Below are 23522 nucleotides of genomic sequence, written 5' to 3'. Positions count from 1 at the left end.
TCATACGGCACAAGATAAAAGCATGTTGTGACATTTTGAAAACAAAGCCAAACCGCAGCCTGCGTGATTTAAATAAAATTCAAAAATTCCTATCGACGCCGGGCCGTGGCTGGTGAATTTTGCGTTCGGGCAAGTATAAAAATCAATGTGCTTCCCGTCCGATGGGCAAGTGCACCAGCGGTTGAATTAACCAAGCTCTGGACAATTCAAGCTTGAAAAGGTATTTCATTACGTCTGTACACGCCTACAATCATTTTAAGTCCTTCAACTCTGAGATTTTTTTTTTCTGAAAACCCTTGAAAATCCGCCCGACTTCGCAAAATAATTGTTCTTGCTGTTGTAAAACACAAAAAGTCGTAGAGTTTTGCGACATGTTCTCTCCAACTGACTGTTTTCTATGTTTGCCGTAAAGTGGTTATTCCCTTGACAGTGGTTGCCATTCTCTTTGTGCAAGTGTATGACGGTCGACTTCACTCGAGAGTGTAATTGCACCTTGCATTGTGCTTGGTAAATGGATGTAAACTTAATTTGGAGCCATGGATCTCGGCAATGCTTAGTGTGAAATCAACCCTCGGTTGAAAAAGTACAAGTTTACATCGTAATCGAAACGGGCTCAGGCGACCAACAAGGAGGCCACGTATTGCAGCTACGTAGTGCGTGAGATGCAGACAGTTTCAAATTACGTGACCTTGGTTGTTAGGAATTGGCTCTCACTTAGTTAGAGAAAACAAATCTGCACTGAAGAGTAACGAAAACGAAACTTGAATCTGCTTTCTTCATGAATACATTTATCAAAATAAAACTTTGAAAGACGGCTGTGTTCAGTGAGTAAACGTGTAAACAGTGTAAAAGGGGTGCAGATGTACATGTGCGTGTGCATTGGCAGATAAACACTAGCAAAGTAGTTGTTTGTGATCTCAGCTTGATAATAAAGAGCAGCAGCCAGCCCCGGCAGCCAGTCAAGCACATTGTAAATTAAAGACATTATTTAATGGAGAAACTCTGAAAGTCACACAATCTTATTGATCTTATGCAAAGATTTAATGAAACTTTAATAAGGCAATGTATCAAAATTCATTTGATTGGACTTCTTGAAGTACATTGGTTATATTTACCAACACATTTATGATGACCATGTAACTCTGATTTAAAATTTGTACAGAATGAAATTCTGTACTAGGCCTATATGTTGAAAGTGAATGTGATATTTGTAACTTAAGTTGATATGACTTCTAAGCTTCAGCAGTTATACTTACTTTAAGTCATGCTTGAAGTTTATGAGTACCTCATATTATAATTAGCTAAATTAAGCCATCAACAAAACTGAATGGAGTGATTTGATCCAAGTTTCGTTTAACATATATGCTTTTGCTTAATGAGCATGCCATGAGTCAATATTCATACTTACATTTTGCTATATTTTTTGAATACATTTTTGAAAGTTTCATGAGTTTCCCATATCATAATTAGTTCATTTGCACATATTTGCATATATTTTGATGTATATATCCCTTTTTCTCTCAACAGATTTCTGAAGGGCTGACCATAATTAATAACCAATTATAGCCCATGGCATTCACCTCCAGGGAGCACAGAAACGATAGTGAAAGATGTCAACTGTCAATCATACCAAATTCACTTACTTTGACTTAGTCATGTCATTGCTCCTACACAATTTGAAATGCATAACAGTCCAACAAAACAACCCATCTTGAATCATTCTTGTCACAACTCAAATTAATTCCAAAGTTGCACTTCAAAAGTTTTACTTTATCTAACTTTATTGTAATTGTTGTGTAGATTCCTGAGTTTGTTCTTTGTCATTGTATAGTGTAACTTGAAAAATGCTCATTGTTTGTTCATTTTATTAAAATTAATTGTCTGGCTTCATTTACTCTAGTAAAAGAGTTATTAATACTCATGTGTCATGTAATCATTGTCAATGGAAATATTTTGGTCTGCCATTATTTATATACGCTCGTGTAACTTCAGAGACCCCAAGCTTGCTTTTATATCATAGGAATGCAAATCCTATTTTTTTGTAAATTTTTATGTAGTGACAAATTCTATTATTCGATTAAACTTGCATTTTTCAACTATTTCCGCGTGGGCAACTTAAGTTTTACTTTGATTATCTCTATTTTTCAAAAGCTCCAACAGCAGGAGGGGGGACACCCCCCTCCTGACCTCCCCCCGCAAAAATACTCCCCAAGTGCCACCAAATAACACCATTTTAATCTCTATTTTTCAAAAGCTCCAACAGCAGGAGGGGGACACCCCCTCCTGACCACCATCCGCAAAAATACTCCCCAAGTGCCACCAAATAACACCATTTTAATCTCTATTTTTCAAAAGCTCCAACAGCAGCAGGGGGACACCCCTCTCCTGACCTCCCCCCCCCCCCGTGACCGCTTGCGTGGCCGCTTGTGGTGCTTGGCACCACATCTTTGCCCTCTTTATCTTCAGACAGCGACGAACTAAAAAAAAATTATAAATCTGAAAATTTACTCTGAAAAAAAAAATTGCACAGCTAATCTCAATTTGAAAAAAAAAATTTCAGAAATTTACAATAGTAAAAAAAAAATTTTCACAATTTCATTGTGACCACCCCCCCCTCCCAAGGTCTAATGGTCCATCCCTAAGCTCATCAACAGGAAACTTGTCGTAAACCGATTCTATCATGATGCTCTGTCAACCGATATCTTTACGTGTAATGATACTTCCATGGTGTAAATATTCAGCAGTGTAGACGACACGAAAACACTGCACCGTGCACCGCCACGGGACCGGCCTTGAATTGACAGGTGTCGGCAAATTATACAAATTTTCAATACGTTTGTTTGTATGTTTTTGGTACAACTGTACTTGTGCCTAAGGGCAATGCCCATGAAGTGACTGCAAACAACAGAATTTTGACCATAATCATAATGACGTTTCGGATTGTCATTTGTCTTATTCGCTCAGCTGTTTTATATGTACATATACCAACGAAGGTCATGCATACAGCGAAGGTCACGCGTCCGCGTCGCTGTAAGTAGTTCGGTTACACTGAAAATATAATTCGTATTTTCACTAGTTAAAATATGGGCTCATATCAGTATACACATATTGACTGGTCATGAGGGCAACAGCATACGTCTGTACCCCGAGGGACTGTGAGTCACCCCCAAAAACAGACTGTTTCCCGAGGCCGTAGGCCGAGGGAAACAGTCTGTTTTTGGGGGTGACTCACAGGCCCAAGGGGTTAAAGACGTATGCTGTTGCCCTAATGGCCAGTCAATATGTGTTTTGTAACACACCTCATCCGTAGTCATAAATAAGCACGTACCATACACAAAAGTTGTCGCATGATGTAATATGTTGGAGTGTTTCAGCAAGAAAAAGTTTTTGCCGACAGGGTCGCAATACTTCTACAAAACGTTCAATGCACCTTTGATTATCGTCTTCTTTCGTTTCGAGTCCTTGTTTGAAACCAGAGCATTCAGTTCTTCTTCAGAAAGTAGGATAAACCGAGAAATTTCTCGACTATCGTTTCGCTTGTCCGCAGACGGCATCTTTGTTTACATTCCAGTTCGCGCATGCGCCAATGTTTTTTTGACGTCAGCGGGCATCATTTTTCGGAACTGACGCCTGGCAGGCAACAGTTCCGACAAATGATGCCTGATTACGTCGTTTACGTGGATCAGCACAAAAAGAACGCATCCCACGTGACTGTCAATTGGCAAATTAGAACACAGACTGCGGATGAGGTGTGTTACAATACCGTCTGAACAATAGAAGAATGGCAATACAGGCATAGCAGATTACACCCAGACCTATATTTTCGTCGCTGATGGTTAGATTATACACGGGGCATTATTTGGCAATGCAAATTTGTGTCATTCTTCTATAACAATCCGACTAGTACAACATAAATCAGTATGTTTTCGCTGTTTTGAGCTTATACGGTGTTTGATAAAGTCACTGCAATGCATTGTGGGATAACCAGGAAAAGGTCTATACAACGGCGGCGAAGACACTATTTCCCCATCCAGTAAAAGCAGGTCTTTTGCATAATCACGCGTTTGACATATGACGTTTACAGTGGGCGGGCCTGATATGTAAATATCCTTTGCCATGTCAGTGCAAACCAGTTCTTGTCCGCCATTGATACACGACTTCGACGGACAAGCCGCTCATGTTACACACATCGCCTGTCGTTCCAAATTGAATCCTTGCGTGCTGTAAGTGTTATTTTTTATCCATGATTTCTGCAGTTATCAGAGACACACTTGTGAACAAGATAGCAGTCCTTGTATCTTTTTAAGCGACGTATACTTACCTGCAACTGCATAGTCTGAACATGGTGAAGGTAGTTTCCCATCCAGTATAAAATGAATGGCTTGGCTATCCATTCCTCACCATAAAAAGATTGGGTTGTATACGCCTGTGACTATTTACCATCCAGTAAAAGTAGCTAGCGTAATGCAGGCAGTCAGTTAGTATTTACCATCCAGTAAAAGTAGGTAGTGTAATGCAGGCAGTCATTTTGTATTTACCATCCAGTAAAAGTAGGTAGTGTAATGCAGGCAGTCATTTTGTATTTACCATCCAGTAAAAGTTGGTAGTGTAATGCAGGCAGTCATTTTGTATTTACCATCCAGTAAAAGCAGGTCAACAATACCCGTGACTATTTACCATCCATTAAAATTATCGCAATCATACCAATCCATAATCCAATAACACTAGGTCAAAATTTGTAAGACAATAGTTGTAAACATAGACACAAAACAGCACAGAACAGACAGTAAATAGACGGTACAAACAAAGTCAAATCCATGAAAGAAAGATATATGGACCTCTGGCCAAAAGACCAAGAAGTGATGTCAGGTGTTTCGAAAATAGTAAGCGCATCCTGCCCCACATGTGGCACCCGCCATATATCAATCTGTAAGTCAGATAGGTAGTGGTCACTAACTAAGGCCCAATGTCACCGATACCATCAGTGATCATTTGTCGAAGAGAGATATTGTATTTATCTACCAGCTTGCGATACCTGCCAAAAAAGCGTTTGAATGTAGAGACAAGTCTTGCTCTGGTGTAACCTTGATTTAACAGTTTTGAAAGAGAGATGGCCATGTCTCTCTACAAAATCACCATATGAACTGCATGCTCTTGCATATCGTATAAGCTGGGAAATGTATACCCCATAAGCAGGTGAGAGTGGAATATTACTGATGAGGTGTGGAAAATTAATTATACTAAAGTTGAAATCATCTCTCTTGTCATATAGCCTAGTAGAAAGGTGACCATTGGAGTCAAATTCAAGTAAAATGTCCAGATATGAAGCAGAAGAGGCCGTTTCTGTAGTTTCTTTAATCTCCAATTCTGGAGGATAAATCATAGCGAGATATTTACTGAATTCAGAGTTATTCAATGAAATAACATCGTCTATGTATCTAAATGTTAGGTTGAAAGTACGAGCTACAGAGACCTTTTTCTGCTTGATAAGGTTCTGGATAAATTCTGCCTCGTATGAGAACAGAAATAAGTCGGCAAGTAAGGGAGCACAGTTAGTGCACATGGGAATTCCTATACACTGTTGGAAAATGTGTCCTCCAAATTCAACAAATATGTTGTCAATGAGGAAATCAAGCATACTGATAATGTCTTTCTCGGTATAAAACACTTTAGCATTAGTTGTATTTTTAACAAAATATGTAGAATTATACCCTAATACCACATATTTGTAACGGCGTGAAGTAGGTACAGTAAGGGACGGACCATTAGATCTTGGGAGGGGGGGTGGTCAAAAACAGAAAAAAAAAATTTTCAGAGCAGAAAGTTAGGAAAAAAAAAATCTTCAAACTAGTTTGCAAAATAAAAAAAAAATAAATAAGAAGACAAAGGCGTAAAAAAAAATCTGCAAAAGTCTTTAAAATGTTGAATTTTTTTAGATTTTACCAACAGTAAGCAACTTTCTGTATTTTTAAAACATCCTCCACATTTTTAATTTTAATTATACATTTCGAGTGACTGTATCCCTTATACTGGAAGTTGTGATTATCTTATCTTTTCAGGACTTTTGTATTCCATCACTTGAAAATTATGAAATTATAGAGCTGTTTCTACTTGTTTCCTGCGTACAAACCAAGCAGGTACACTAGGTAAAACATTGAAAACTATGGTATGGTTGTCAAGACAGAAAGTTGTATTTGCCTTTTAAGATCAAGGTAAACAGATGCAGGCCACATCAGTTTCATTTTTTTCACAGCATTTTATTACAATGATGAATGCAAGAATGGGTGAACAAGTAGAAACACGTCAATAATGATAAAACAACATATCAAGTCATTATGCATTATTTTGCTTTTAAAAAGGCATTTTCAATTCTTTTTTCTCAAAAAACAGCCTCAAATAACAACAGCAACACATGTTTTAACATTCAACAATACACTACGTAGAATGCCATCTATCCAACAAATCCCAACACAAAAACACATAAAAGGGTTGAACTTTGAAAGTTTCTCGATAGCAAATACTGAATAAATCTGCATGGTTAATCGTTTTGTGTAGCAAATTTCAAAGAAATTGGACAAGCCCTTTCAGAGAATACAGATTTTTGACCATGAATGTCATAAATTGCCCAAAAAGACAAATATTGAAATTTCAACACATCTATACACATCCAATCAATTTGGACATGCTGCTACAGAGAAATAGATGTTTTGATCAAAAAATGGCAACAATTGCTCTAAAAACACAAATATGCAAATTTCACTATATTATTTAGCTTATTTTAGCTTCTCAGCTTGTCAAAATCAATTGTAAATCCTGACCTCCCCCCGCAAAAATACTCCCCAAGTGCCACCAAATAACACCATTTTAATCTCTAGTTTCAAAAGCTCCAACGGCAGGAGGGGGACACCCCCTCCTGACCATCCCCCGCAAAAATACTCCCCAAGTGCCACCAAATAACACCATTTTAATCTCTATTTTTCAAAAGCTCCAACAGCAGGAGGGGGGACACCCCCCTCCTGACCTCCCCCCCGCAAAAATACTCCCCAAGTGCCACCAAATAACACCATTTTAATCTCTATTTTTCAAAAGCTCCAACAGCAGGAGGGTGACACCCCCTCCTGACCACCCCCACAAAAATACTCCCCAAGTGCCACCAAATAACACCATTTTAATCTCTATTTTTCAAAAGCTCCAACAGCAGGAGGGGGACACCCCTTCCTGACCACCCCCACAAAAATACTCCCCAAGTGCCACCAAATAACACCATTTTAATCTCTATTTTTCAAAAGCTCCAACGGTAGGAGGGGGACACCCCCTCCTGACCTCCCCCCCCCCCACCGCAAAAATACTCCCCAAGTGCCACCAAATAACACCATTTTAATCTCTATTTTTCAAAAGCTCCAACAGCAGCAGGGGGACACCCCTCTCCTGACCTCTTCCCAGTGACCGCTTGCGTGGCCGCTTGTGGTGCTTGGCACCACATGTTTGCCCTCTTTATCTCCAGACAGCGACGAACGAAAAAAAAATTATAAATCTGAAAATTTACTCTGAAAAAAAAATTTTGCACAGCTAATCTCAATTGGAAAAAAAAAATTTCAGAAATTTACAATAGTAAAAAAAAAATTTTCACAATTTCATTGTGACCACCCCCCCCTCCCAAGGTCTAATGGTCCATCCCTAATACAGGCAGTCAGTCAGTATTTACCATCGAGTAAAAGTAGGTAGTGTAATGCAGGCAGTCAGTCAGTATTTACCATCCAGTAAAAGTAGGTAATGTGATGCAGGCAGTTAGTTAGTTTTTACCATCCAGTAAAAGCAGGTCAACAATACCTGTGACTATTTACCATCCAAGAAAAGTAGGCAGATTAATGTCTTTGACTGTGCCATCCAGTTAAAATAGGTAAACAAAAATCCTTGAGCATTTGCCATCCACTGAGAGTAGTGGGGATATCGTTTGTAATATGGTATCAGAGAAAATATTATCTTAGATTTACTAGTATTTCACATTCAAAATGGCTTGCATTTTTGCTTTACTTTATGGAGAAAAGTGAATTTTTCAATTTTTGAAAAAACTGTGATAGTGACAATTTTTATTACTGTATGAAATTTAAAATGCGCCCAAATTGTTGGTACATCAGAAAAGACATCCATGGCCAGTAGTCAAGAATTCTGCACGTTTTACATTTTTACATTTATCCATGCACGAAATACATTCTTTACATTTAATACATTTATTACATGAAAGGTCTGCACGAAATACATTCTTTACATTTTATACATTTTTAGCTCACATTTGGTATACCAATGTAAGGTAATCGTATAAGCTGAATCAGTTCATTTGCATCCCATTTGCATGTCTGTATGTATGTATGTATGTACGTATGTCCGTCCACGTCAAAAACAGCTGAACGGCAGAACCTACTGTCTTAGTATTTGGTGTACAGGTGCACCTAGGGGTGGAGATGTGAATTTGTTCAAATGAACTTGTCAGTGTCAAAATATGCAAATAGGGGGAAAAAAGGAAAAACCCAGCTAAAACTCTGTAACCGTTGGTCAAATAGGATTGAAACTTAATGTGCAGGTTCCTTTAGGTATTCTAAAGTAGGTGTTTGAAATTTGCATGTTTCTATTTTTCAGGTAATTTTTTCAGTTTTTAGTCAAAAAATGGTTAACTCTGAAACCACTCATCTGATTGCTTTGAAAATTGATATACATGTTCCTCAGGATGACCTCAGTCAAGTGTATACAAATTGAATTGAAATTTTCATATTTGTAATTTTGGGGCAATTTTCCAAATTTTTGGTCAAAATTTTTTTTATTCAAGAATAACTAATCTGATAGCTTTGATGTTTGGTATAAAGGTTACTAAGGTTGATCAAAATCAGTTTGATGAATATCGTGAAGATATCTTGAATTTTATATTTTTGCTGAATTTTTTGGTTATTTTTCTCATTTTCAGTAAAATTTATTCTTCTCTGAAACCGCTAGCCCGATTGCTCTCAAATTTGGATTGGACGTTTGCAAGGGTGTTACCCTTCTAATTGTTGAAATTACGACAAAATTGGAAATATTACTGTTTTGGGGCAATTTTTGTCATTTTTGGTCAAAAAATCGTAAAAAATATTTTTATTTTAAAGCCCCCGGACATACAGCTTTTATTTTTGGGGTACAGATGTCCAGGGATGACAATAGTCAGATATGTGGAAATTGTCCTGAAATATACAAATTTGTATTTTTAAGACTATATTCAGAGTTCGCGTTTACGCAAAAATCGTGCGTATTTACGCATTGAAATTGACTCTCTACGCATTTTTTTCATCGTTATGCGTTTTTTATACGCAAAGGATAACACCGAAAGCACTCCCCACGACTGAGCTTAGGCGACAACCAGACGAAATTTGTTGCAAACACATTTCTGTCAATCACTCATTTTGTGTGGAAAGTTTCGGATTCTCTGGGCGTTGTCTGAAAAATCGGCATCGTAGTCCACACATTATCACGTTAGGCGCGTTATCATGTCAGCTGTGCCTATGAATTACGTTGCTAATTTTCAGGCGAGCGATAGTTTCTGAAAGTGAGTGATTCACTGAAATGTTGCGACAAATTATATAAATGCCAACCGTGCACGATCATCGCGTCTAGCTGTTCCCGAATTTTGATCAAGCACACATGCAGCATGGCGTCGAAGCAGACGAATCTGTTTTAATTCCTTTCAACTTTGCTCTACGAGTCCGTGAAAAAAATGATTCATTGGTAGAGCTCGTCGGAATCCCGATACATATTGAACACTGCAGAAGTGTCTGGATGGTAACTGGTTGTTCAGGCACGAAGTCGTTTCGGCCTCTCAATTTCCGGCCCCAAGTCACTTCGGCACCGCAACCCAAGGCGTTTCGGCATCTGTGTTTCGATTTTTTTCAAACTATTTAGTAATTGACTGATCCGTCATATTCGTAAGCGTGACCTTTGCGTTCTGACCAGTACTTTATGTGCATTTTGTGTGAATTTTGCCGTGCTGTTTCCTCACCGCTTTCAAACTTTTGCCCTGTCGGCGGCTATTGATATCGATAAACTTGTGTAACAGATTTGAAAATGATATGAAGTTTTTTCTTACGGTCTCTTCCCATGTTCTTACAAAGATTAAGCATGTACGTGAATGTTAGTTGACACTATACTTTTAAGTACTTTGATTTGTAACATTACGCTCCAGCACTAGTGCCCACAGGTAGCCTTCAGCGGTGCAGAAACGTCTTGGGTTGCGGTGCCGAAACGACTCGGACTTGGGGCCTGAAATTAGAAGGCCGAAACAACTTGGTGCCGACACGTCCAGAAACCGTCTTGATAAGCTGCCATAACTCTTAACTTTTGGGTTGCCCGATGTGTTGTGACGGTTGCATGTATACCCTTCGCTGTTACGTTTCAACATTGTTCAAGTTGTTCGTTAAACTGTTTTCATTAAAATAATGTTACATCGTACAATCCGAATATGTAGTGTAGGTTTATTCAACGGCACATTGTATTTTGCTGTCAGTTTTTTTCATCAATCGAGTGCGGAAGTGAAATTACGCACTCAAATCCAGCCATTACGCAATTTTAGCAGACTAATGCGTATGCCGTACGCGAGGAGAAAAAAGTCACCGCGAACACTGTATATTGTCATATTTGGTCAAGAAAACTTGTTCTCAAAATTACTTGTCTAATAGCTTTGTAAATTGGTACAAAAGTCCCGAGGGATGTTATAAGATAAATTTTCTGCTCAAAGTGTTGGGAAACCCCCAAATAGTTATATTTTAGGTAATTTTCTTTTGTGACCTTAAATGACCTACACCAACCAAGGATTTGTTGTGAGACAGTTTCGAAGGCTGTGAACATAATTTTGTCATATTTAATATCAATTTGTAGTAAAATTTGATCCTGAAAACAAAGCTGAGGTAAATTTTTTTCATTGCGAATCCCCCCCCACAGTGGAAGGAATTTCACTATCTGTAACTGATTTAAGTGCTGTTTACATTTGAATGATAGCACTCATAGCATTAATTAAAACATCCCCAAAGTTGTAAATATACTGCCAGCTGGTCTTATGTAAACATGGTCAACCAAGGGGTGGAACATTTGATATTCAGGAGGGGGTAGGGGATAGAAGATTGATGAGGTCGCATTCCTTTTTAAAAGATCCCTTTTATATTTTTTCCCACTCTTTTTCCCCCCCTCTCCAACCTTTTCTTTTTGTCAAGCTTCTCTAGCTAATTTTTTGTTGACATTTGCTTATGTATGTAGGATCTGCTTGTCCCATTGCTATAGAAGTTGGTATGCATGTTTCTAAAGTTTACCTCCAGTACCTGAGTTGCAGACCTTACTTGCTTTTGTCATTCTTGTTTTTCTGGTTGATCTTTGGTACCCATACTGGTATGTACCAATTCTGATAAAATGTGAGCGACACTGTATAATTGCGGTATTTTTTACATTTATTACATGAAAGGTCTACACAAAATACATTCTTTACATTTAATACATTCTTTACATAAAAGGTCTGCACAAAATACATTCTTTACATTTAATACATTCTTTACATAAAAGGTCTGAACGAAATACATTCTTTACATTTAATACATTCTTTACATGAAAGGTCTGCACAAAATACATTCTTTACATTTAACACATTCTTTACATGAAAGGTCTGAACAAAATACATTCTTTACATTTAATACATTTTTTACATTTATTACATGAAAGGTCGGGTCTAGCTGGGTCCAGCTTGGCTTGCACGAAATCCATTCTTTACATTTAATACATTTTTTACATTTTTTACACGAAAGGTCTGCACGAAATACATTCTTTACATTTAATACATTTTTTACACGAAAGGTCTGCACGAAATACATTCTTTACATTTAATACATTTTTTACATTTATTACACGAAAGGTCTGCACGAAATACATTCTTTACATTTAATACATTTTTTACATTTATTACATGAAAGGTCGGGTCTAGCTGGGTCCAGCTTGGCTTGCACGAAATCCATTCTTTACATTTAATACATTTTTTACATTTTTTACACGAAAGGTCTGCACGAAATACATTCTTTACATTTAATACATTTTTTACATTTATTACACGAACGGTCTGCACGAAATACATTCTTTACATTCAATACATTTTTTACATTTTTTACACGAAAGGTCTGCACGAAATACATTTTATGATCGGGAACACGTCTAGATGGGCTTGCACGAAGTACATTCTTTACATTTAATACATTCTTTACAATTAATACACTTTTACATGTTTTACATTGATGACATGAAAGTTCTGCACGAAATACATCATAAGCTCGGGGCAGGTTGTAGATGTGGCTTAATGTAAAAGTTCAAAATTGGCGAAAATTGTCCTAGCACAACGTACATTACCGCTGAGCGACGCTTAGAACAAGTTTGACACGACAAAGTGTTACATAATCTATTGTTATTCAGCACCCATTCACACCTATGGCCATGTCGAAGTCCAGATAGTTAAACCACGGCAACTTATTATTTCGTCTAAGAAATGTAAAAAATGTATTAAATGTAAAGAATGTATTTCGTGCTGACCTTTCGCGTAAAAAATGTAAAAAATAGTGACAACATCACTGTTCGCTCCCACATATTTATCAAAACAAGTCAACAATTGTATGAAACATGGACATACATATACAGACAGACTGACATACACAGACTGGCACAGAGTGATGACATTGACCCCAAGTGTGCCTTGGCCCATGGAGAGTAGCAAAGATATAACAAACAGCTGAAAGTAATGATAAAATAGTCAAGTATAGGCCTATACAGGCACTGAGAGTGAATATGTTACAGCAATTTGATTAGTTTCTTTCCCTTTTCTACTTCTGTTATAATCTTTAAGACAATCAATCTGCAAGGCAGTTTATGTATTGACAAATATGTTATCTTTTACAAGCACACAGCAAACTGTTCTTGATTTTAGCTACTATAGACTATAGTCTATAGAAGCTATTGGGATGGGTATCCGTCCGGCGTCCGTCGTCAGTCTGTATGTATGTATGTATGTATGTATGTATGTATGTATGTCCATTTGTGAGGCGTCCGTCCACTCAAATATCTTGAGAACTGCAGTACTTACTGATTTGATATTTGTTGTGTAGATGAAAAATATGATTTTGAGAAACTGTTTTTTTTTAATTTTTTGATATTGTTGAAAATAGGCAAATTAATGCCAAAAAAGGTGTTTTTGGTAAAAAATCTTCTCCTTCATAACCGCTGGTCAGACAGCTTTGTTATTTGGTATACAGGTCCCTAGGGGTAACCCAACTTAGATTTGTTCAAATTGTGATGAAATATGCAAATGTGTATTTTTAAGGAATTTTTTTGTCATTTTTGGTCAAAATTTGACTTACATTGTATGTAATTCTAGTACTGTATAAACCTTATCAATTCACCCAGAAAAAAATAATTAATATGATTTTAAATAATTGAATTTATTAGGAAATCATCAAAGCCAAAATAGTTTTAGTGTAGAATTATCAGAAAGTTCAACTTTTTTTGACAGTTCATAGTGAAATGCTAAACATCTTGGAGGAATAAAACATGTAAAGGCAACTTTCCTGAAACCCAACTTTGACATATTCTGAACCGTCATTTATTGTGCCCTGTATGTTACCTAAAAGAAATTGCTCAAAATAGTCAGTAGAGATAAAGATAGAGATAGAGAAAGTTCTAATTTCCATTTATGGTTGACTTGGTAAGGATAAAATAAAATTACTTTTTGAGGAAAAAAATAGAGTGGTCAAGTAAAAGAGTGGTCAAAGTGATAGGGTTTTTACGGTAAAGCTGGGCTGAAGATTCTTCATGTGCTATTTATAGAGATTATGCAATCTGTGTAAACAGTGCAATGAAAGTTACATGATTCCTTATAATGCTTTTGATGACCTTGAACTTCTTAAGTTTCAAACATTTGTCTCTTCAGTGTGCTTTCTCTGAGTATGTACAGTCTCAACTTATTCAACAGAACTCACTTACAATGTTAATCAAAGATATCCACCTTCTTCATCAATACATGTGTCACAAAAGGTTATTCTCTACAAAACACAGCAGAGCTCTGTCAACTGTTGATTTGCTTGTTTTTTCAAAACCGCTGGTCAGACAGCTTTAAAATTTGGTTTACAAGTCCCGAGGATGACCTTAGTGAGATAATTTCATACAGACAGGAAATACTTAATTTTGTATCCATGTCTATAGTAGCTTCAGGGACTTTGGCCCTATGTTTTCATTTACAATATTTGACACAGACTGAAATACATAACATGCAACAATGTTTACACTTTGCCCATACACCAGATACATGGAGAAATTTCAACATACAATCATCAACTCAGAAACCCTACATGGAAAAGTAAACATTGTTTTCTTCCAGAACAGCAGGTGCATCTACATCTGGAACAACTTACAAACTCTTAACCGATTACACAAGGATGATGACACAAGAGATAAATATCTTGTTCACATTGGCAACCCAACTGAAATTTGGGCCGACGCAAAATAATGGGATTAAATTTGGTCCGCGTCCACACTTACCGGTACCAAAATTAGGGCCGACGTAACATTACCTTCCTTTGTGACCTCTGACCTGTCAAAGTTCAAAATGGCGCATTTGAATTATGGCACACTGTTTCTACTCTTCATGATTTTCCTCCGTTTTTACGCACCAGAAGGGCAAATATGACTACCACTCACCCTTTTAATCATCGGAGAGATCTTCACTATTTATTGTATGAGCATATGGTATACCGTATAGAAGACCGCGGTGCAAGAATTACCAGTGCGCGGCATTTTTGACATGCCTCTCTAGTCTATTACATGCACTGTGGAATCGAATGACTTGGTCCCGTTTGCGGAACAAAGGTTGGTGGGAAGTTCTGCGTACATTGGATGATATTAAAATGCAAAGACTGGATTGAAAACTTTCTATAGGTGTAAACTTTAGTTTCAAACGTCGTTTGTTTTGCGCGAATAGGGTGACTAGTTCAACTTCGATCCATGGTGGAGGCCTGGTCAACTGGGACCAGGGCCAACGCAAGGTGTCCACACAGGCGATTTGCGTTGGACCAAAGTTTGCGTCGGCCCTGCGTCGGCCCTGAACCCCCCTTCTCACCGGGACCAAACTGTGTCGGCCCAGGGCCGACGCAGCGTGTCCACATTGGTTTTTTACATCGGCCCCAGCCCAGGTCCGGCCCTAGGCCGACGCAAAGTCCTCAATCTGAACAGGGTGAATTAAACTGTGGTGAACTTGACTATTCCTTTCGAATCCTTACCTAACTTGACATCTTAAACTAAAATACACTGCATGGTTAATTGCGCACAAAAATACATCGGGGTGGACCATTTGATAAGGGACGGTGTCTGGAAAATCGATGAGGTACATTATCTTTTTTATCCAATCCATTGTACATTCTTTTTTCCCCACTCTCCCATCTTTTCTTTTTGTCAAACCTTCTCTGGCTGAATTTTTTATTAGCATTTGTTTGAATTTTTTCAAAATCTGCCAGGATTTTTTTACTGCATTTCAACACCAAATACAGTTTACCCTATCAAATGCTTACTAAATCACCACATTATATACTCTTAGTTCCAGTAGGTATAAAATTACCAAAAAAAATCTTAAAAATATAAAATGAAAGATATCCCAGTAACACTGACAGTTTCGCAAAGTTGCCCCAAAAATTCAAAATTCCGGATTTCAACTTAATTTCAATATATCTTATTAACAAAAACCCTAAGAACTGGTCTACTAAATATCAAAGCAATCAGACTGGTAAATTTTGAGAAACAAATTTTTTTACCAAAAATGAAAAAAATTGCCCCCAAAATACAAAATTGCAGATTTCATCCTTATTTTAAATATATCTAATTAACATAAACCCTAGGAACCTGTACACTAGATATCAACGCTACCAGATCAGAAGTTTTAGGAGAAAATTTTTTTGACCAAAAAAGGCAAAAATTGCCCCAAAAATAAAATAAAAATTGCCAGTTTCAACATACCTTGAATACATTATATTGAGATTAATCTTCGATACCTGTATACCAAATATCAAAGCTATCAAATCAGTAGTTTTGGGATAAAAAAATTTTTTATCAAAAATTGGGAAAATTGCCCCAAAATTACAAATATGACAATATCAATACAATTTGTACAAGCATGACTGAGGTCATCCTGAGGAACATGAATATTAAGTTTCATAGCAATCAGACGAGCGATTTCAGAGAACAAGATTTTTTTGACTAAAAAAGGGAAAAAATACCCTAAAAATACAAACATGCAAATTTCATCCCAATTTTTGCACACATAATTTAGAATACCTAAAGAAATCTGCATACCAAGTTTCAACCAAATCTGACCAATGCTTAATGAGTTTTAGCCATTTGCAGGATTTTTCCTTTTTTTCCCCTCATTTGCATATTTTTGGCACTGACATGTTCATTTAAAGAAATTCACATCTCCAGCCCTAGGTGCACCTGTACACCAAATACTAAGACAGTAGGTGCTACGGTTAAGGAGTTTTTGATGTGGACGGACATACATACATACATGTACATACATACATACAGACGACATTTTTCCACCTTATAAGAATACCTCCCATTTGCGTATATACATATGCATATATGGGAGCTAAAAAATGTATTAAATGTAAAGAATGTATTTCGTGCAGACCTTTCGTGTAAGAAATGTATAAAATGTAAAGAATGTATTTTGTGCAGACCTTTCGTGTAAAAAATATATTAAATGTAAAGAATGTATTTCGTGCAAGCCCAGCTAGATCCGACCCGACCAAAGAATGTATTTCGTGCAGACCTTTCGTGACATAAATGTAAAAAATGTATTAAATGTAAAGAATGTATTTCGTGCAGACTTTTCGTGTAAAAAATGTATTAAATGTATTAAATGTAAAGAAAGTATTTCGTGCAAGCCCAGCTAGACCCAACCCGACCAAAGAATGTATTTCGTGCAGACCTTTCGTGACATAAATGTAAACAATGTATTAAAATGTAATGAATGTATTTCGTGCAGACCTTTCGTGTAAAAAATGTATTAAATGTATTAAATGTAAAGAATGTATTTAGTGCAAGCCCAGCTAGACCCGACCCGACCAAAGAATGTATTTGGTGCAGACTTTTGTGTAAGAAATGTAAAACATGTTTTAAATGTAAAGAATGTATTTCGTGCATACCTTTCGTGTAAAAAATGTAAAAAATGTATTAAATGTAAAGAATGTATTTCGTGCAAACAAAGCTAGACCTGACCCAACCAAAGAATGTATTTCGTGCAGACCTTTCGTGACATAAATGTAAAAAATGTATTAAATGTAAAGAATGTATTTCGTGCATACCTTTTGTGTAAAAATGTAAAAAATGTATTAAATGTAAAGAATGTATTTTGTGCAAGCCCAGCTAAACCTGACCCGACCATAGAATGTATTTCGTGCAGACCTTTCGTGTCATAAATGTAAAAAATGTTAAATCGGCAACTATTGGCCATAGCTCAGAAAAGAATGTAAAATTTTTAAAATATGAATACTAGTGAATAGCCATCTCTGTTTATTAGGGTGGCTCTCCTGTACATGGCCTCAAACATTTAAAATGTCAAACGACTATTAATGTGAAGAGGTAACCGCTTTGATAGGGACCGCTGGAAAAGGTTTGACTGTGTAGCTTTTGACAGTATTTCCTATCACCTGAACAAGGTTATTATTGCAGAGATGATTTCCCATTGACAAAAATGAAGTTGCAACAAGTATTCTTGTATCTGATATTTGAATTGTTATTTACTGTGTGGCTTCTCTTCTCAATAAATCTGTCTTTACCATTGTTGTGAACTGTATTATAATTGACCTGCACTCTTGCTGAGTGTCATATTGCAGTTACAATTAAGGAGTCGAATGGTGAGTTACTGCTTCAATGCTTGAATTGTCACTGGTAGTTCAATGAAAAAAACAATAAACATAAGACGAGTATGTATCAATATTGGTTGAATAGAGTATCTTTTATCAGGCTTATACCAATAGATCTTTGACCAGGTGAAAAATTAGCCCAAATAACATGAACTGAGCAATAATAGTGTAGTAATATGAATTTTATTTCTCCATAAAGTTTCCAATCCACTTCAATGGCATCCTCTATATTTTCAATCTTAAAGATGCATTTTTGTCATTGTAAATATTTTTAGATCATGTGATTTCACACGTGTAACATTCATTTAAAAATGTGATTTTCTGCAATGTGTCTCGGTTTTATTGAGACATTCACAGCCTCTATGGCTGTGCCCCCTAGCGGTCCAGAGACAATAATTCTTTACTTGAAATATTTGGTTTCAACAGAGTACTGCTGAGGAAAGAATTGTTTGTCGCTGAACCATGAGCAGAATTCAATCGTCATTAGTGAACGCAGCCTGAGCTCGTCCAAAAGTGAATGGCCGGACATGGCATGCCAAGTACTGACTGAATTTCGGGTCCCAGGCTTTGGTAGTCTGTGTAGGCTATCATTTCATGGATTTTGGTAGCCCCAGAAAAAAGTTGGTAGTCTGAGGTCGTTGGACTACAGCTAATTTCAAGTCCTGCTCTACAACTAAACTGCTAACACAATCCATTAACACAGCTACCCTGTGAGCATCACAATATAGGACTGTGTGAGATGTAGTGTATGAATTCTTTACCTTGAACTGTTGAAATCGAATAACTTCACGCATAATAACTTGTGCAGGGCAACCAACCCTCTTAGTTGGTTGGACAAGGAATCTCTTCTTCTTATAACTTCCATGATCATCATTATTCTGATAAAAAAGGCAGTTGTTGTACAAGAGGGTTATCAATTTGCTGAAGAAAGTATACAGTGATTTGAATGACAATTGGGAGACTTTGCTGGTTTTCAATGTTGGCAACCAATACAATCTAAACAAAAACTTGGTGGAAATGTAATTGACAGTCGAAGACATCATCTAATGTTAAAAGTGAAAACATATAAATCAGAACAGTGAAGTTAATTGCACATAATTACCCATGTGACAGTTGAGAATCTCCACACCATCAAATTAAAAAAAATAACTTTATTTTCATGTGGATTTGCTTCATCAGGCAGACATGGTTATGCTAGTTATTGATGTCAATATAACAGAATATCTCAGTGTTATCAGTTAGACTACCCATGTATAGCATAGTATCAACCTATTTCATTTGTTTTCTTTTATAAATGCAAGAAAACCATACCATTGTTATGAAACTGTTACAACATTGTAATGTAATTTTGAACAGTTATGGAAATCTCATATTGGTTTCATTTTCATATTCAAAATTGTGTATCAATCAAGACAAGTCATTGACAATGACATAGTCCCCACTTTTAATAGGAGTATTTGTCTTATTGGGGCAGGGAAATGTGGTCATTAAGAAGTATCACTGGAGTGTATATGTTGAGATCTATGGGCACATAGGTCTATGTCGTTGTTTCCAATTTGAAACACATGAGGCATGTCTAAGTTATGGTTCTAAATCGGGAAAAAAGATCAGACCTTGGTTTGGTTTATTACCATGAAAAGTAGTAGTACACTTCACAAGTCATAACAAGCAAATACAAAATTTACATTTCAGTGGTAATGTGGAGCCAGAAAATATAGCTGTTCGCTAGTCGAGCCTGGCCCATTTACAAAATTTAAATTAGTTAGGTTAACATGTACGCTGTTATACAAAGAGTTCTACAATTATTATTTTATATTTATATGATACAAGTTCGATATCAGAGCGAGGTATTCCTGAAAATTCTTACACAATGATGTGACGACTATTATGATGTAACTAGTTCACTGTAGGTATTCCTGTAACAGATACTCTCTCAGTGCTTTTGTAAAGCTATGCCTGGAAGTATGAACTTTAATTACATTAGGCAACGAGTTCCATAATTGAGCACCCGTATACGAAATTGCCGATTGACCTTTACATGTGTACATTTTCGGCAATGTTAAATTCATCCCTACTTTTTGATGGGTGTCATAACAATGATCCACAACTTGGAAATAGTCTATCAAGGGATGTGGTACATTTTGATGATATAAATCAAATACACAATTACCAACAAGCAGCTTGTAAAGCTTATAAACATCTATGATGTGTAATTTAAAAAATAAAGGTAATGACGGCGTTCTTAATCCAGAAAAAGTTATTGTTCGCATACACATTTTCTGCGTGATAAGAATGGAATTTAAATAGGATGAATACGTATTTCCCATTACTTCTAAACCATATGTTTAGCTGTATTGGCCAGCCACGAAATACACATGCGTATAATAATGAGGTACAAGATGTGACATCTTAAGGTCTAATATCCTATCAGAATTGGAGGGTATAGAACTTGTGGTTACTGAGTTATGCATATATATGTATAACCAAGGTCATAAGGTCACGTGACATTTTGAAAAAAAATTGTATTGCTAATTAATCCCTATATGCCAAAAATCAGACCTCTAGCTCTATTCGTTTGCCCAGAATTAGATGTGTGTATAATTAATGAGGTAAAGCGTGTGTTGTCATAAGGTCTCCCACCCTACTAAATATAAAGGACATAGCACTTGTGGTTACGTATTTATCGACATAAACATATATTTAAGGTCAAAGGTCATCGAGGTCACATGACATTTGGTCAAAACATTTCTATCCTATAGTTATCCCTATATACCAAAAACCAGACATCCAGCTCTATGGGCTTGCTCAGAATTAGATATACGCATAATTAATGAGGTACAGTATGAAGCATCATAAGGTCTCCCATCATACCATATATGAAGGGTGTACCACTTGTGGTTACTGAGTTATGGACAAATATGTATATTTGAGGTCAAAGGTCACCGAGGTCACGTGACATTTTGTCAAAAAAATTGTATTGCTAAGTTATCCCTATATACCAAAAATCAGACCTCTAGCTCTATTGACTCGCTCAAAATTAGATATGTGCATAATTAATGAGGTACAATATGTGACGTCATGAGCTGTCCCATCATACCATATATGAAGGGTGTAGCACTTGTGGTTACTGAGTTATGGACAAATATGTATATTTGAGGTCAAAGGTCACCAAGGTCACGTGACATTTTGTCAAAATATCTGAGATATCTGCGTGAAGGGATGGACTCACGGACGGACATGCCCCAATCTATAAGCCCCCTGGACTTCATCCGTGGGGACTAAAAACTGTGTCACTGCATCCTTTTTGCAATATGAATACGATGAGAAACTAAATTTTTATTTTTCTTGGCCTTATACATGGGAGTCTATGGACTGCCTTATACATGGGAGTCTATGGAGACTGCCTTATACATGGGAGTCTATGGAGGTGAAAACTAAAAAGTCCTCTAACACGGCCAAATTTGATCGCATTGTGAAACAAATCGACGTGCATCTGTATGGGGTAGGGTACTATAATTGTGCAAAGTTTGCAAGAAATTGACCTGGGCATGTCTGAGATATCTGCGTGAACGGACGGACGGACGCACGCACACACACACGCACGCACACACGCACGGACATGACCAAACCTATAAGTCCCCCCCGGACGGTGTCCGTGGGGGACTTAAAACGATTAGCTAACCAATCACAGCTCGGCAGGTCGGACCCCGCCCACAGCTGTAGAACGAAAGTGTTTGATCACGCCAAAAAGCACGGGTTCCGTCGGAAATCGCACCCAAAAACGGACAGAAGGTAGTTTTGACGCAAAAAGGCTAGTAGGTAAGAATTGTAAGATGTATTGGAGGCCATCGATGCTGGTTTAGTATATAATCGAGGCTTACTGTGAGGGAAATCGGTCTCCGAACTCGGCGAGGGGTGCGTATAACGGCCATTCCGTTGCCCAACTTCCCATTCTTCTATGCATACTACGCGGCGGCCGCTATGCAGGCCTATCACTCCACTTGTATTAAACTGTGTACATAGCATATATGTACATCACTGTGTTATGTCATGTGGCTACCTTCAGGGATTCGTGCTGTGAGGGTAACGCTACTTTGTCCCGCAAGAAAGCCATTCTAACAAGCTAAGCGCAGTGTTATATTGTTTGAAGTCAACTACGCGTTGAAGAGCGAAGGGAGAATTTCACTTTCGTCTGGAACAGATTGGAAAACACACGTGATTTTTACATAAACTTTGACCCTGTGAACCGGATTACAGTACTGATAAAGAGGGGTGGCAAAGACCAAGAAGATGGGCAAACTTCGAGTTGCCGATGTGAACACTGATGGAGACATCAAAACAAAATTTGGATTGAATATATCATATATATCCATATACATGTTTTACAATGTATATTTTTTGGTGACATTTTAAAATGTATTTTGCAATAGAATAATAAAGGAACGAACCCCGGGGAACCAATGGAATTTACATGTAATAATATCTGCTAATTTGAGAACCACCCTTAGTAGAATGATACTGCCAATAGTTGTACCCCAGAGGTAGCACACATATGGAGGTAGTACACTACATGGTTGTACTGATAGTTATAGCACAATTCCGACGTCCAAAAATTTTATATATAAACACCTGAATGAAAAACAGAGACTTTTAAATACAACCTGCGTTACCATCGTAATCAGCAAGTATTGAAGGCAGGTGCTTATTAAAAGCAAAATTATGTAAACAATTTCATAAAAATAGATATTTTACTTTACATTTATAGTAAAATCATATCGATATAAAATTTCGCAGCATAAAGCAATTGATTCAAGACTCGCAGGAAAAAGGTGCTTCGACGTAGAAGCAGCTAAGTTTGCTTGGTTCGCATATGAAGTTCGAGTGAAGCATTACAGCAGTCATCAACTTTATGAGTAACTTTAACCACAGGGGCACAAGGCACTATCAGTAATAGCAAGAGTGTAAAAAATTAATAAATTTATGATTATAAATACTGTTTGTAAAATACTTGTAAAATATATTTTTATGGACAGTATTCATAATGATAAATTTATTAATTGTTTTACACTCTTGCTATTACTGATAATGCCTTGTGCCCCTGTGCTTTCACAACTGAAAAAGAAAGCAAGCGATCCTTATGCAACCTCCAATACGGTTACAGTATTACCAGCTGATTTTTTTTTTGGGGGGGGGGGGGGGTATTTTTTCATGTTTTCATACTTTTTATAGTTTCTCGTTATGCATACTAATAAAAACTAATAAAACTGGTGCAATAAAACTAGGAACACCGAAGTCCCTATATACAAAGGAAAATCACTGGGAATATCCCTATATCGGCAAGCGATTAGCCAACACCGGTATCGCTAGATCATCATGCAGTTCGTTTATCCACAGTCGTTTGGTGGGCTATTCAGCTCTGGGACTATTCGCCCCATAGACGAGTGTACAGAAGCGAGAAACACCTCAAGTCTGGAAACAGAATGGCTATAAAAACCACGCCATGTCACATTCCGTGTCCGATTTCACTGTGAAAATTAGCAAGTTCATCTATCATGTAACCGT

The 23522-nt window shown here is 37.1% G+C and overlaps 1 long non-coding RNA gene across 1 annotated transcript; it reads left to right on the top strand.

Annotated features, from left to right (window-relative positions):
• The first annotated feature begins 4138 nt into the window (after window positions 1–4138).
• On the top strand, window positions 4139–20216 carry LOC139126644 (uncharacterized). Its single transcript, XR_011550668.1, has 2 exons — window positions 4139–4223; window positions 18387–20216. It is a non-coding gene; the product is annotated as an uncharacterized lncRNA (long non-coding RNA).
• Window positions 20217–23522: the final 3306 nt, after the last annotated feature.

The sequence above is a fragment of the Ptychodera flava genome, unplaced genomic scaffold (genome assembly GCF_041260155.1).
Source record: "Ptychodera flava strain L36383 unplaced genomic scaffold, AS_Pfla_20210202 Scaffold_112__1_contigs__length_238456_pilon, whole genome shotgun sequence".
Classification (NCBI taxonomy): domain Eukaryota; kingdom Metazoa; phylum Hemichordata; class Enteropneusta; family Ptychoderidae; genus Ptychodera; species Ptychodera flava.
This window is presented reverse-complemented; position numbering and strand designations above follow the sequence as displayed.